Here is a 16,511-nt window from a genome sequence, read left to right as displayed (position 1 = left end):
AGTGAGCGGTGTTGAATATCTTCTTGTTAACATAATGTTATTTTATTGTTATTTTATTGTCATTTGACTGAATTTATTAGTGCTTTAGTTACGATTTTTTTCTTCTCTAAAAACACTGAATTGTGTGTGATTTAACTCATTTTGATGTAATGAGGTTAGGGTTAGGGTTTTTAGAGAACAAAAAATCGTAACTAAGGCACTATAATAAATTCAGTCAAATGACAATAAAAATAACAATAAAATAAAATTTTGTTAACTAGAAAATATTAAACATTGCTTATTGCATGATGTTGTTGAATCAGGGAATTTGTGTGCCCAGCATGACAAAGGATCCTAATTGACTTTCCATTGGCATTGTTTCCATGGTGGTGGCACGTAATTTTAACACAGTACATGCCACCACCACCTAACGCGAGTGTTAAGCGGCTGTGGTCATGACACGTATTTCTGTGAGATCAGGTTGCCGTGTTGGTAGGCAACGAAATAGACTGCTACGCCACCCAGACGCCCCCTTATTAGTTATCTTTTACAAGTACAAATGACAAGGACAAACAATGTTCTTCTTTCCCCCGCCCCACTTCCCCAGACCCTTCCCAATAACACAATAACAATGCGGTACACTAACAATGACGTATTACTAACAGGAGACAAATGGATGACATAGACCCCCCCAAAAAAATAAAATAAAAACAACAGTACCAAACTAAATATACATACAAACAAAAAATAACAATTCATAAATATTATGTATTAACCCTACATTCTAACTAGAACTGTTAATGGGATTCTTGTCTCAAAGGCGATACTTGTGTATTTTATTTTATGTTTTAATAAACTATAACATTGTGGCCTTATGTTAGGATTTCTCTAATGTTTGCATTTCTAAGGAATGTAATAAGATATTTTCAGATTTCCTCAAACACAGTTTGTCTATTCCTTAATATGTAAGTTATCTTATCCAATACCATACATGATGCCATTTTGTTAGTTCCTTTGGTAATACTTGGTCTATTTGTTTTCTTCCAGTAAAGAGCAATAAGTTGTTTGGCTTGCAAGATACACATGTCTCTGTAAGTGTATATTCCTTCTCCCTTAGTTTTAAGTTTGAAGGGTATAAGTTCAAAATGTAAAGTTTGGGTTCAAGACGGACCTCTTCAGAGGTGATTCAGTCCGTCGTGTGTTTTGCTTCTTTCAAAAAATCCGTTATTTCCCTGCATACCCAAATACAATGATACAGGGGTCCTTGTGTGGAGGGAATTAGGGGATAGGGGAATTTCTCTTGGTATGTTGGTGCAAGAGGGAAAAATGAACAGTAAATAGTAAAAGTTAAAAAGAATAATAAATAAAATGCATACATACAAGATAAAATAGAAGTAAGCTGCAATAAGGTGCAATCAACACCGGTCCAGAGGTGAACATGAGACCATGTGGCAGCCCCTGATTCCCGGCACTGGGTAGCAGGAGCTGTATTTACAAAAAGTTAAATGAGAATTTTAAGCAGTTATTTACAGAATACGAGTTATTAACAGGTTAGTGCAGGTTTTATGCAAGGTGTGTCCATATACAGAGAGCACAGTAGGGAAGATAAAAATGGGGCGGGGTAAGGTGGATGGCAGTGCCAGTGTCTGAGGTTATCTGGGGGCTTGTTAGAAAGGCCTACTGCTGTAAGGGAGAAGCTGTTCTTGTGGTGCAAGGTTCAGCTTTTTATAGACCTCAGCCTCATGGCTTGGGAGGGAAGGGTCGGCCATGATCGTTCCTGCTCACCTCAGTGTCCTGGAGCTGTACAGGTCCTGGAGGGATGGCAGGTTGCAGCCAGTCACCCTCTCAGCTGAGCGAATGGTACACTTCAGTCTGCCCTTGTCCTTGGCAGTGGCAGCAGCGTACCAGATAGTGATGGAGGAGATGAGGATGGACTCGGTGATGGTGGTGCAAAAGTGCACCATCGTTGGCTTTGGCAGGTTGAACTTTTTCAGCTGCCGCAGCAAGTACATCCTCTGCTGTGCCTTCTTGGGGAGGGAGCTGACGCTCGGCTTCTACTTGAGGTCTTGGGTGATGATGGTGCCCAGGAAGCAGAAGGATTCCATAGTGTTGACTAGGGAGCCACACAGGATGATGGGGTGGGTGGAGCTAGGGCTTCATTCCACTTAGTACAGATGTCTGTTATATGTCAAAATTATGTAATTTAACCTGTGTTGTATGTACACTCATGAGCCAATTATATTGCAATAGTTTTAGACCAGTGTTTATAGATCATATCTGTGCATCTTCAAAAGCCATGTTCCAATTCTCCATTATTTCCTCATTCAAGTCCTTCCTCCATGCTTCTAGTTTTTCCTCTGAGGACACGTGGGAACCAGAAATTAAAAAATAATAATCATAGAACGAAGAAATCAAGCCTTCAGTCCATAACAGTCCTCCAGTGATGAGAGCGACCGAATGTCATGTTTTTGGTTTTTGATTTGAGTAAATAAAGCTGTGTAATTGCAAGTATTTAAAAAAACTGTTTTCTTGGTAGGTTGAATTTTCTGTCATCACCCGAAATGACATGAACTTCCCCTATTTGTATATATATCGCCAATTTTCATCAGTCCCCTCTCTGCCCATATACAGAAGCCCCCATCTGCTCAACTCAGCATTGCCCCACATCAGACTGAAATGTAAAGGCTGAGAAATTTTCAAATATTGTTGGCTGTCATACCACACATTTACCATATTCACTATAAAACGGTTATTCATTGATTTCTTCAAAACTTTCATGTAGGATGAGTACTACATATGAAGATCTAACTGTAGGTCTGGTTTAACAAAGCATGTCTCTAAATATGCCCAGTATGGAGGGGATTCTTTTGAGAAGTAGAACATAATCATTCACAGTTGGACCACCCAGTAGTACCACTGTAGATTGGGACATTGAAGTCCTCCCCTATCAAATGATGGGTATTACAAAGATAATTTTATCCTCAGGCGTGTCTCTTATTCCAGATGAAATTAGTGAAGGCTTTTCTTATTTTCTGGAGGAGTTTTCCTGCAGGGGCAATAGTATATTCTGAGAAAGAAAGAGAAAGAAATGAGGAGCCAACATTTTACATGCATACTTCAGTACAGCAAAAAATTTATCACACTGAAGCAGCTTACCTTAATGGTGATGGTGCAGTTGCCACTCTGTATTTTATGCCCACCAGCAAATTTCTGTATGCACACTGTCTGCTAGCGTCAAAACCATCATGACACAAGACATTACATGACACAAGCGTAATGTAGGACAAGCAATTTTATAATTCCTAGGAGATGATAAAAATCCAATTTAAAATACGCAGAGGAATAAGTCCTGAACAGGGTATTTTTGCTATAATATAACAACTTCTGACTAATAAGCAAACATTTGATGCCTTAACACAATACATACAAATACAATTCAACAATAAATACATAAATGAAATATAAAAGAATCCAATAAATACATATAAATAAATAAATATATATTAATATATATAAATAAATACATATAAATTAAACCAATAAAAAAATACACCAGGCATGCACGCGACACATCGTGTAAGCAGGGCGGAGTGTTTTTTTTTTATTTACCTGCTACCACCAGTGGTGGGTAGAGTAAACAAAATTGGTATGCAAGTAAAAGTATAGTTACTTTGTAATAATGTTTACTCAAGTAGAAATAAAAGTGCTCATAAAAATAACTACTTGAGTAGAGTAAGAAATTATCTTGTAAAAAAAACTCTCAAATAGTGAGTAACTTCATTAGATGCAATTTATTAATGTGAAATTCAATGTAAAAGTACAAAACAGTTAACAAATGAGTCCTTCAAAAAGAAAGAGTAGTCGACCAGTGTTGAGCATTTTCGGCTCCAAGTTGTTGTGACTAAACCAGAGCATCAGCCGCTCAACCTCCTGTGGATATGCAGACTCATTCATCACCATCCTGGATGAGTCTGATGACCGTAGTGTTGTCTGCAGACTTAAGTAGTTTAACAGCTGGGTCCTTGGAGGTGCAGTCGATGGTGTACAGCAGGGGTGGCTAACCATGTGCCATGGAGAGCCATGTGTATGCAGGTTTTCATTCCAGCCGGACTTCACACCAGGTGATTTCACTGATGCATTCACATCCCTTCAACCAAAGAGGGAGAATCTATCAGTGAAATCACCTGGTGTGGAGTCCGGATGGAATGAAAACCTGCTTACACATGGCTCTCCATGGCACATGGTTAGCCACTGCTGGTGTAGAGGGTTTAGAGGGAGAAGAAAAGTGGGGACAGTGGGGACACATTCCTATAGAGCAGTGTTTCCCAACCCAGTCCTCAAGGACCCCCTCTCCTGCAGATTTTCTTTGCAACCCTGAATAGGTACCTGTTTGTAGTTATTCAACCAATCGGCAATGAATTATGTCAGATTTTGCACACTTTGCTTAAGTGCTATGAGGTGATTGGTTGAGTAGTAAGTACAAGCAGGGCTACCTATTAAAGGTTACAATGAAGATCTGCAGGATAGGGGGTCCTTGAGGACTGGGTTGGGCAACACTGCTCTAGAGCACCAGTGTTGACTGTCAGTATACCAGAAGTGACTTCCCCCAGCCTCACCTGCTGTTTCCTACCTGTCAGGAAGCTGGTGATCCACTGGCAGATGGTGGGGGATACAGTGAGCTGGGAAAGTTTGTCAGAGAGGATTTCTGGAATGACGGTGTTGAACGCCGAGCTGAAGTCCACAAACAGGATCTTTGCATATGTCGCTGGCCAGTCAAGGTGTTGCAGGTTGTAGTACAGTCCCATGTTGACTGCATCATTCACTGACATACTATTTGCCCAGTAGGCAAACTGCAGGGGTCCAGCAGGTGTCCTGTGATGTTCTTCAGGTGGGGCTAACACCAGTCGTTCGAAAGTCTTCATGACCACAGAGTGACAGGCCTGTCCTCATTCAGTTCTTTTATTATGATTTAAAGTTTATTGCCATTTTTCAGTTTTAACAAACTAAACGTTCAACACTGAACAATTCTGAAAAACAATAAAACAGAAATAAGTAATGATAATAATAATTATTATAATATAGATATAAGAGGAAAAAGAAAGAAAAGAAAGAAAAACAATTTAGATAAAAAGAAAATGAGGACCATACGAAAGTCTGTTACGATATTAAAAGTAAACATACAGTTATTGAGTGCAGCATTATTTATCCCTTAAAGATATAGATCTGGTATTTTCTCCATTTCAAGATATAATCGTGCCATCTGTGAGTCTTTCTATAGAAAAGTTGTTCATATGAGGCCACTTTTCCAAGTTCTATGAACCACTCCCACCACAAGGGAGCTTCTGTCTTTTTCCCTCCCCTCAATAACGTCTGTCTACCCACCATTATGGCAGTTTGGATCAGTCCTGCATTTCCACAGTCTTTCACACCTAATGGGTCACCCAGCACATATAACCTGGGAGAGAATTCAAAGTCATTGCTAGTAATCTCCTTTATACAACTGTGGACTTGTTTCAAAAAACGCCTGGATCTTAGGACATTGCCAGAGAGCATGGAGTAATGTACCCTCTGAATTCTGACAGTTCCATCAGTCTGCATTGTTTTAGGGCCTAATCAATGTAGTCTGGATGGTGTCCAATAGAAGCGATTGAGGATTTTAAATTGTATGAGTCTTATTTTTATATTCCTTGACAACTTTATTTGGTTTTGGCATATCCTATTCCATTCTGACTCATTAAGTCTCTCCTAGGTAGTCCTTAATACTGTTGGAAGTGTAGTAGCCTGGCAAAATATTTTAGAATAATATTGAGAGGCCTCATGACACAGTCGAAATATTTTGATGATATCAGAGAGCAGTTTAGATTGTTGAGGGGGTGCTCTTGGAGAGCCCAGCACAGTAGACAGCAAGTGCCTCAGCTCTAAACAGATCTCCAAGTGTCCCAATACCTTTATTTATCCACACTTTCCAAAAGAATGGGTTTTCACCAACACATAATTTCAGGTTGAACCATATGCTTGACTCTGAGTTGAGGTGAATGTCTATGTTATGGATCTTGGCTACCTTTTTCCATAGGTCCTGCAGATGAGAAATGACTAGGTGGGACTGCATCTCAGATGACAGTCTAATGCAATGTTTCTCAACCCAGCCCTCAAGGAACCCCTATCCTGCAGATTTTCTTTGGTACATGTTTGTAGTTATTCAACCAATCAGCAATGAATTATGTCAGATGTTGCACACCTTGCATAATTAAGTGCTATGAGATGATTGGTTGAGTAAGTACAAGCAGGGCTACCTATGCAGGGTTAAAATGAAAATCTGCAGGATAGGGGTTCCTTGAGGACTGGGTTGGGAAACATTGATCTAATGGATAAAGAAGCTAGTGGAATGAGGGGCAGGCACAAATCCCGTTCAATACTTGACCATGGAGGAGCTCTTTCTGGTGGGAGGGACAATTGGGCAATGTGTTGCAGACTAATTACATAATAATAGAATAACAGTTTTGGAAGTCCAATGCCTGCTCTGTCCATCATAAATTGTAGTTTTTCCAGATGCATGCATGGTCGTTTCCCACTCAAAAAAAATGTTGCATAGGTGGTCAAATTGCTTGAGATATTTCATAGGAATGGAGAGAGATTGAAGATGGTAGTTAAGTTTAGGAATGCAATTCATTTTCACAACATTCACTTTTCCCCACGAAGATAAAAATAAGGGTGCCCATCTGTCTACATCACATGATAGTTTCCTCAAAAGCAAGTCAAAGTTCTTCTCCACAAGTTCATCTAATTTAGGGGGGAAGAGGATGCCAAAATACCTATTGCCCTCTGTGATTCAGTTCTGTGGTGGAGGGTTTCTTTGGGACCGGGCTGATGGTGGAGCCTTTGAAGCAGGATGGGACTTCACACAGCTCCAGGGATCTGTTGAAGATCTGTTTTGAAGACTGGAGTCAGTTGGTCTGCACAGGCTTTAAGACAGGCTGGGGAGATACTGTCTGTACCCAGTGCTTTCCTGGTATTGTGTCTCTGGAAAAGCTGGCTCACAAAATCTACAGTATCTTGAGTGCAGCCTGAATATCAGCGGGGAGTTACCAGAGGTGTGATGGGAGCTGTTGTTGTTAGGCTGGAGTGGGTGGGGGTTGTAAATTTGTCTCTCTTGAACCTACAATAGAGTACATTCAGGCCCTCAGCCAGGTCTTTGTTTGCCTCAGCATGGGCAAATGGTCTTCGGTAGTGTGTGATGCCTTGCAGGCCTCTTCACACTGACACAAGGTCATTGGCTGAAAACAGTTTTTCAGCTTTTCAGTGTAGCTCCTTTTAGCCACTCTTGTCAGTGAATTTGTGGCCTGTTGTACCGGGCTCTATCCCCACTACAGTAGGCATCCTGCTTGGCCTGCAGAGGTTGTCTTAGTTTGGCTGTGAACCATGGCTTGTTATTGTTGTATGTGCAGACGGTCTTGGTAGGCAAACGCATGTATTCACAAAAGCTGATGTAAGATGTCCCAGTGTCACTTAGTTCGTCCAGATTACCAGTTGCAGCTTTAAATACACTCAAATCATTGCAGTCAAAACAGTCTTGCAAATATATCAGATATTTACTGCAGCTGAAACACAAATAACATTGCATTTAGGTGGTTTATTTAAAAAAAAAAATCAGTCAAATGTTGATGTATTTAGGATATTTTAGCACGTATTGTAGAAACATATTTTGGGGTTGTGTTCAAGACGACTGCCCATTGTTCTGACAGCCCATTATTCAGAAACCCCAATAGTCCAAAAAATGTCCCATTGGACCAAAAGCCCATTTATCCTACAGCCCATTATCCTGAAAACAAAAAGCCACTGCTCTGAATGCCTGTTGTTGCAAAAATACACACTCTCCCTGGAGTTTTTTGCTCTTAGTGTATCTTAGTGTATTTTGACGCGTTTACTACTGACTCGCATTAATAAAAGGTGTAACGTTAAAACCCCTTGTGAGAATGTCATCGCTACTTCACCAGAAATATCAACTTTCTTGTATATATATCTGTGGCCAGCTCAGATCAATGATTCACAATGACACTGGACAGGTGTTACACCGAAATCTGTGATCCGTCAGATTACGTGGCCATGCTTTTAAAACACATTGTTTCATACAGGATATGGCAGTCTGATCGATCCGCTTAAATTTAGGCATACCATTAGAAATGTTTAAGATAAGGCATTCTGTTGGAGATAGTTAAATATTGATGTGGGGTTGGTGTGGTAAAGATTGGGATTAGCACCTGATGGTTCACAGATTTTGGTGAAACACTGGCAGTCACTGAACTAAAAGCTCTAGGGAGAGTGTGTATTTTCCAGAGCAACAGGCCTTCGGAGCTGTGGAAGTTTGTTTTCAGGGTAATGGGCGGTTGGACAAATAGCCTTTCGGTCCAGTGGGACTTTTTTTCGGACTCTTGGTTTTTTTTTTTTTTGGAACAATAGGCCGCCGGAATGATGGCATGGGACCATTTTCAATGTTGGAAACATTGCATTCCAACAATTTTCTGGCAAGACCTGAAATAATCTTTGTAATAACTAACAAACTAGAGAACACATATGTTCACTGAACAAAAATTATGAAAATAAAATGCACTTTTTTTGTTTTTGTTTTTTTTGTTTTTCCCCCAACTATATCCGGCCAATTACCCCACTCTTCCGAGCTGTCCTGATCGCTGCTGCACCCCCTCTGCCGATCTGGGGAGGGCTGCTGACTACCACATGCCTCCTCCAATACATGTGGAGCTGCCAGCCGCTTTTCACCTGACAGTGAGGAGTTTCACTAGGGGGACGTAGCGTGTGGGAGGATCGCACTATTCTCCGCAGCTCCCCTCCCCCCCCGAACGGGCGCCCCGACCGACCAGAGGAGGCGCTAGTGCAGTGGCCAGGACACGTACCCACATCCGGCTTCCCACCCGCAGACACGGCCAATTGTGTCTGTAGGGACACCAAGCCGGAGGTAACACGGGGATTTGAACCGGGATCCACGTGTTGGTAGGCAGTGGAATAGACCGCTACGCTACCGGGATGCCCGTAAATTACACTTTTCTCTCTAGAAATGGTATGGAAATGCATTTTAATACTTAAACTATCTTAAAATATTGCATTTTCCACAGAGAATGAAAGGAACATCAACCTTTTTTTTTCTTTTCACCGACAACTTGACAGATGTGATGTGGACACAGGCTCCACCAATATTGGATACAAATTGAAATGTTGATATGACACAAATTTTTAGTTCAGAAATGTCAAGATTTACATGTATCTGTGGTTTGCAGAAATGTAAAAGGCCAGCATTTTACTCTGGCGACTGTTTTGCCTATTATCATACCACATGGTCTTATGCAGCCATCACCGTTTTCATCCAGGCCCATTATGTAAATTGCATCCTTAATTTGTCTTTTAAATTCTCAATCTTAAATGCTTATGCATAGCTTGTTTTACGTACTTTACTTTTTTAGTATGATGATAATAAGTGTATTATTTTCAATTTGAGCAACCAATTACTCATTCCTTATACGCTCAAGATTACTCAGCAAATAACAGTGAATTTGGAAGGTCATGGCTCTTTATTATTCATTCACACACAAAAACACCCCAAATCACAGAGGAATAACTTGTACAAAAAAAAAACAACAACTCTGCAGTTGATTGATAATTTGTAAAAAAAAAAAAAGCAATTTATATGACTATCTATATGTATTGTAAATGTAGGATACATTAACAAACCAGCTGTTTCTTCATTTCTTCATTCATCTTAAGTTACCCATGCACTTTGTCGCCCCCACTGTGTCCCATGTGGGCCTATTCAGCGACACATTCAGCTTTCGGTCACCACACAATTTGAGCCCTTTGAGCAGCTCCTATAGACAAATGAGTTGGATAAGAATTAACAAGAGCTATTTCTTCTGTCATCAGGATGTGCAGAATCATTACGATATGCAATCTTGCACGTGTTTGTCTTTCTTTTCCTCATTTTCAATGATATAAGCTCACAATCGAAGACTTTCTTTTCTTCTTTTCTCCAAAGAAGAACCTTACACATATCACCTTTACTTTGCACAAATAGGCCTTCCTGTCATCTGGAAACCAGCCGCCTCACACTGTGGTTCCCGTTGTGTATTTTGCAGGAGAGATTGGTCCATGATAAGAAAGCAATGCTGGTACCTTGGCTGCTGCTACTTCTTCTTTTGCTATTTTTGTCATGCATGGAAGTATGGCTGTTATTATTCATTACATTAATTACTCAATTACAATGCCCAATTAATCACCCAGCCACTAAAGTCATTCCTGTCCTCATCGTGCTATTGTTCAGAACATTTGTGAATAATCACACGTGTGTGTTATTTTTATAGATGGAAGTTTAGGATGTGCTCATTGGCTCGATGAAATAGTTTGTCCATTCAGGTTTTAAGTAACAGACTGAGGGGGTAGAGTGAGACATGTTCACTCTTGGACTTAATATCACTTTGTTGGGAAAAAAGTGTTATTTTTTGGGGGGAATATTTGCAAGAGTTGCTTTTTAGTTGCTTTCCAAATCATTTGTCATCATTTTATATAGTTGCAGGTCACATATATTAAAGGAAAGACATAGAAGGATGAGGACACTGCCTTTACAATGATAAAAATGTTTAATATCTAAAATGCCCAAAGTAAACTGGTGCATCTCTTGGCCTTCAGACAGACATACAGATACAGATAAACAGATCTCACCTGGAGCTAGATTTAACAAAATACAGTTTACAACGAATATTTTTCAAAAGCATCATCTTATCTCATCTCATCATCAGCCGCTTCTCCGGGGTCAGGCCGTGGTGGAAGCAAGCTAAGTAGGGTATTGCAGACGTCCCTTTCCCCAGCAGCGCCCTCTTGTTCCTCCTGGGGGATCTCAAGGCATTCCCAGGCCAGATTGGACATGTAGTCCTTCAGCGAGTTCTGGGTCTACCTCGGGGTCTCCTCCCAGTCAGATGTGCCCGGAAAACCTCCAAAGGAAGGCGCCCAGGAGGCATCCTAATCAGATGCCCGAACCACCTCAACTGGCTCCTTTCGACACGAAGGAGCAGCAACACTACCTCAAGCTCCCTCTGGATGTCCGAGCTCCTACCCTATCTCTAAGGCTGAGCCCAGACACCCTACAGAGGAAACTCATTTCAGCCACTTGTATCCGCAATCTCACCCTTTCGGCCACTACGCAAAGCTCATGACCATAGGTGAGGGTTGGAATGAAGATTGACTGGTAAATTGAGAGCTTTGCCTTCTGGCTCAGCTCTCTCTCATCACAACAGTCCAGTACAACATCCCCATTACTGCTGATGCTGCACCAATCTGTCTGTCAATCTCCCGCTCCATCCTACCCTCACTTGTGAACAAGACCCCGAGATTCTTGAACTCCTTCACTTGAGGCAACAACTCATCCCCAACCCAGAGGGAGTAATCCACCATTTTTCGGTAGAGAACCATGGCCTCAGAATTGGAGGTGCTGACTCTCATCCCAGCTATTTCACACTCAGCTGCAAACTGCCCCAGTAGGTTGCGTTCTGATGAAGTCAACAAAACCACACCATCTGCAAAGAGCAGAGATACAATTCTGAGGTTCCCAAAACGGACACACTCCTCACCTTGGCTGCACCTTGAAATCCTGTCCATGAATATCACAAACTGAATCGGAGACAAGGGACAACCTTGGCGGAGTCCAACACCCACCAAAGATGTGTGTGTGTGTGTGTGTGTGTGTGTGTGTGTGTGTGTGTGTGTGTGTGTGTGTATATATATAACGTTTTTTTGCGAAACCGTCAATGGTGTTGCGAGTGCTCGACTAATGAGGAGCGGAATATCATCAAGTTGATATATGTATATATATATATATATATATATATATATATATATATATATATATATATATATATAAAATCCAGTGAGTCAAGGATTATTTTGCTCCTTATTTGTTGAGCACTTTCCCTACTGTTGAGTGTTTCTTTTAACAAATACATATATGCGGATGAGATCAGGCAGGAGGCTCCGTGGACGATGATGTTTGCGGATGACATTGTGATCTGTAGCGAGAGTAGGGAGCAGGTTGAGGAGAGCCTGGAGAGGTGGAGGTATGCACTGGAGAGAAGAGGAATGGAAGTCAGTAGGAGCAAGACAGAATACCTATGTGTGAATGAGAGGGAGGACAGTGGAATGGTCAGGATGCAAGCAGTGGCGGTGACGAAGGCATATGAGTTTAAATACTTGGGGTCAACTGCCCAAAGTAACGGGGAGTGCAGGAGAGAGGTGACGAAGAGAGTGCAGACGGTGGAGTGGGTGGAGAAGAGTGTCAGGAGTGATTTGTGACAGAAGGGTACCAGCAGTGGTGGATCTAGAGATTTTTTTCCTGGGGTGGCAAGACTGTGTCCCAGAGGTGGCAGCTGCCACCCCTTGCCACCCCGTAGATCCGCGCCTGTGAGGGGGAGGGGGATTCTAAATCGGCGACTTCTGTTTGAGATGAGTTTGGTGCGGGTCTCATTGACCTTCACCATGCATGTACATAAAATATACTTTAAAAACATATTATCTGATTTATAAATGGGGTGGCAACAGGGGTGGCAAGACTGTGTCCCAGAGGTGGCAGCTGCCACCCCGTAGATCCGCGCCTGGGTACCAGCAAGAGTTAAAGGGAAGGTTTACCAGATGGTGGTGAGACCAGCTATGGTATATGGTTTGGAGACAGTGGCACTGACAAAAAGACGGGGTGGAGCTGGAGGTGGCAGAGTTGAAGATGCTAAGTTTTTCACTGGGAGTGACGAAGAAGGACAGGATTAGGAACGAGTATATTAGAGGGACAGTTCAGGTACGATGGTTTGGAGACAAAGTAAGAGAGGCAAGATTGAGATGGCTTGGACATGTGTGGAGAAGAATGCTGGGTATATTGGGGGAAGGATGCTGAATATGGAGCTGCTGGGGAAGAGGAAAAGAGGAAGATCAAAGAGGAGGTTTATGGATGTGGTGAGGGGAGACATGCAGGTGGCTGGTGTGACAGAAGAAGATGCAGAAGACAGGAGGAAATGGAAACAGGAGCAGCTGAAAGTAGTAGAAGTAGATATATGCACTTTTCTTCTGTTTACTCAGACAATGTGTGAAGGTTTATTTGACAACATGATGTTTATTTGTGTCTGTACCTGTATACCTGTCTCTTTGTTCTCTGATATTAATGGAGAATTCTATCTGACCCAATCTGCTCTGCTCTCCCAACACTGATGCAAGGCCTGGTGAGGAAAAAGTTTTTTCCACCACCATCATTCGCAACCCTAATTCTAGCATCTCATTCCACAGCCACATACTCATCCATAACAAGCTGTGGCGGAGCCAGAGCGGGGGCATGAGGGCGGTCGCCCCAGGACCCACAAGGTCGGGGGGCCCTGTTTGGAGCTCTGTTGCCGAGTTTACGAGTGTCCGTGAACGCACCGGGTCTCGGGACTCCGACACATTCAGTCACACACTCGTAAAGTCGGCTATAGAGCTGTGAACGAATGCCAAAAATAGGCTTCGAACGAATAACGAATATTACACACTGAGGTTCGAATGGCATTCGAATACCTTGAATTTGCATATCACCCCCAAAAATCAATACAGAGAGAGTAAGTCTATTGCAGCCCGTGTTTTTATTAACAGCATATTTATGACAACATACAACTCCAGCACATTGTCCGCACATATTAGTCCAAAAACTGTTGTTGAGCACCCCTAAACATAAAATAAATCTGACTAGGAAAAGGCCAGATGATGTTAACTAGGGCCTACTCTAAGTAACATACAAGTAAAATAAATCTGACTAGGAAAAGGCCAGATGGTGTTAACGAATTTACCGTAAGTAACATAGGCATAGTAAATTATCCATGACCCACGGGGCTTAAAAAAATAAAATCAAGAGTCCTACTCACTGTAGTAGTATAAGAAGTTGTGCTAATAGTGGTTTGCGAGAAAAACCAAAGCGTCCACGTGTTCAGACTCGAGAGCGCTCCTTTTTTTGGTGACTATGTTTCCCGCATCAGAAAAGACACGCTCAGAGCGCACGGATGTCCCTGGCACGGCGAGGTATCTCTGAGCGATCTTCCCGAGGTGTGGATATTTTCCGGTAAACGTTACGGAATCGTCTGCTAGCTTTTCGGGATGTTTAGCATCGAGATGATTGCTCAGGTTGGTAGTGGTGGTGCGGTAGGACAGTTCTGTCTTGCATATTTTGCAAACAACTTTGTCACGGGTTCTCTCTTCGATTTTCCCATTAACAGCCCAAAACCCAAAGAATTTCCATACGTAACTTCTCAGATGTTGTGGAGTATGAATGACTCTCGCAGGAGATGTGCTAGTGCTAGTGCTAGCGCTTGGGTCACAGCCAACGTTCTTCTCGGATTCCGCCATTTCCTGTGTTCTATGAGCCCGCCCGCTCGGCGTGGGAACTGACAAGAGCTTTTTAATTTCCGGTTTTACTACGGATGTAGGCTATGCTTATTTTCATAAAATACGTTTCACGAAACCATCATTTATTTCCATTTAAACGTGTGTGCATTAATAATAATAATATTAATAAGGGGGAAAAATATATTAAAAAAATATATTACAAAAAATCGAATTTCATATTTTCATATTCAAATTCGAATATTATTACCATAATTCGAATGTACATTCGAATTTCAAATGCTATCTGACAGGCCTAGTCGGCTAATGATAAAAAATACAGTACAGTACGGGGCCCCTATACATAGATATTAACGGCCCCTATAAAGGCTATAGCCTTTTTTACGACTATTCATGAATGCATCGGAGCTGTGATCTAGCTGTGATTGGTTGTGAGGTATAACTGCGTCACACTGCCAGAAGGGGGAGTGAGTAGGCATTTTTACACTTGACAGCTCTGCCCCCTTTGTGCTGAGACCCACGCTCCGCCCCTGATAACAAGTCTGCTGAACTTGTAGACTGCTTCAGGTACCTTGTACTGACTCTGGACAATGGACTCTGTTTCGACCAACACATCACTGATATCCATAAACTCTGTCAGCAAAGACTTATCAGTTGTTCGTAAACTAAAGGCACTTTCTGTCGAACCTCAACTTCTCTTGCTACTGTACAAAAGTATAAATCAGCCAATACTACTTTACCACTCCACTCCACATCACCATTTTAACAGTTAAATATAAAGGAACTGGCTCATCCACATTTCACACAGCACATCCAAAATCATACGCCTTCACACCCTCAACTCATCAGACCTCAATAGCAAAGCCACGATACACAGAGCACTACCCATAACTCAGGATCCCATTCACCCCCTTAACCCACTTTTCACATTGCTTCCATCTGGTCTCAGGTCCTCATCTGGAGATGGGCCGCTTTAAAAGGAGCTTTGTTCCTTCTGCCATTGAAGATCTGAATTCACTGAACCTCTAAACTCTTGTGTTAATCTCCTCTTGTACTATAATAAAGTATCTATACAGTATCTAATACAAATATCAATCCTTTTTGCCATTACAATCAACAGTCGTGCAGCAATAAGGAGTAGCCAAAGTTATCTTGAGAATGTAAATGCTGGCAACTTGGTGTCAATGATCAGAATCACAATCAGGATCATGTTTATTGGCCATGTAGGTTTACACAAACATGGAATTTGACTCCGGTTTCGTGGTGCTCTCAGTGTACTTAACATAGAATAACAACACTACAACACAACAATCTTCAGATATATACACAAGGATTGACTTATACAGGTGAAATAAGAGATGATAAAGTGCAGTGGTGCAGAGATCAGAGATGCTGTTAACAGGTTACTCACACACATGTGCCTGAGGTAGATGGACATGACAGAGGGTACCAGTATACACACAATGCACAGTACAGTATATACAAAATGGTTGTATTTATTAGACAGTGCCAAGCGTTCATTTGAATGACAGCCCACGGAAAGAAACTGTTTTTATATCTGGTTGTTTTGGTGGACAGTGCCCTGTAGTGCCAACCAGAGGGGAGGAGGTGGAACAGGTTGTGACCAGAGGTGGAACACCTGGCTTCAGAAAGTAGAAGTACTAACCATGTATTTGCTCCACCCATGGACTAAACCAGCTGATTTCAATAATTAGTTCTCCTACCTGGCTGAAGTGTGCTAATTAGAATCAGCTGGTTTGGTGCATGGGTGGAGCAAATACATGGTTAGTACTTCTACTTTCTGAAGTGGAGTTTTCCACCTCTGGTTATGACCAGGGTGTGACGGGTCTGCAGCGATGTCGCCTGCCCATGGTGATGTGACTTCCTGATTATGACAGCTGAAGTGGGACACAACTATGACAGGTATCAGTGGATGTGTGTGTGTGTGTGTGTGTGTGTGTGTGTGTGTGTGTGTGTGTGTGTGTGTGACTGAGAGAGTTATAAGGATAGAGAGAGAGAGCATGTGTCCAGATGTGACTACGTTTGCGTGTATGTTGATGTGTTTCACAACACAAACTGTAGAGATTAGAACAGAAAGCAAAACACTAAAGGGTCTCAACAAC

The 16,511-nt window shown here is 41.9% G+C and overlaps 1 pseudogene; it reads left to right on the top strand.

Moving 5' to 3' along the window:
* Positions 1-1,746: 1,746 nt before the first annotated feature.
* LOC130128358 (uncharacterized) overlaps positions 1,747-16,511 on the top strand; it is a 30,866-nt pseudogene continuing 16,101 nt past the window's right edge.

The sequence above is a fragment of the Lampris incognitus genome, chromosome 18 (genome assembly GCF_029633865.1).
Source record: "Lampris incognitus isolate fLamInc1 chromosome 18, fLamInc1.hap2, whole genome shotgun sequence".
In the NCBI taxonomy this organism is placed as follows: Eukaryota; Metazoa; Chordata; class Actinopteri; order Lampriformes; family Lampridae; genus Lampris; species Lampris incognitus.
The sequence above is the reverse complement of the archived record's forward strand: the minus strand, read 5'-3'. Positions and strand labels throughout refer to the sequence as shown.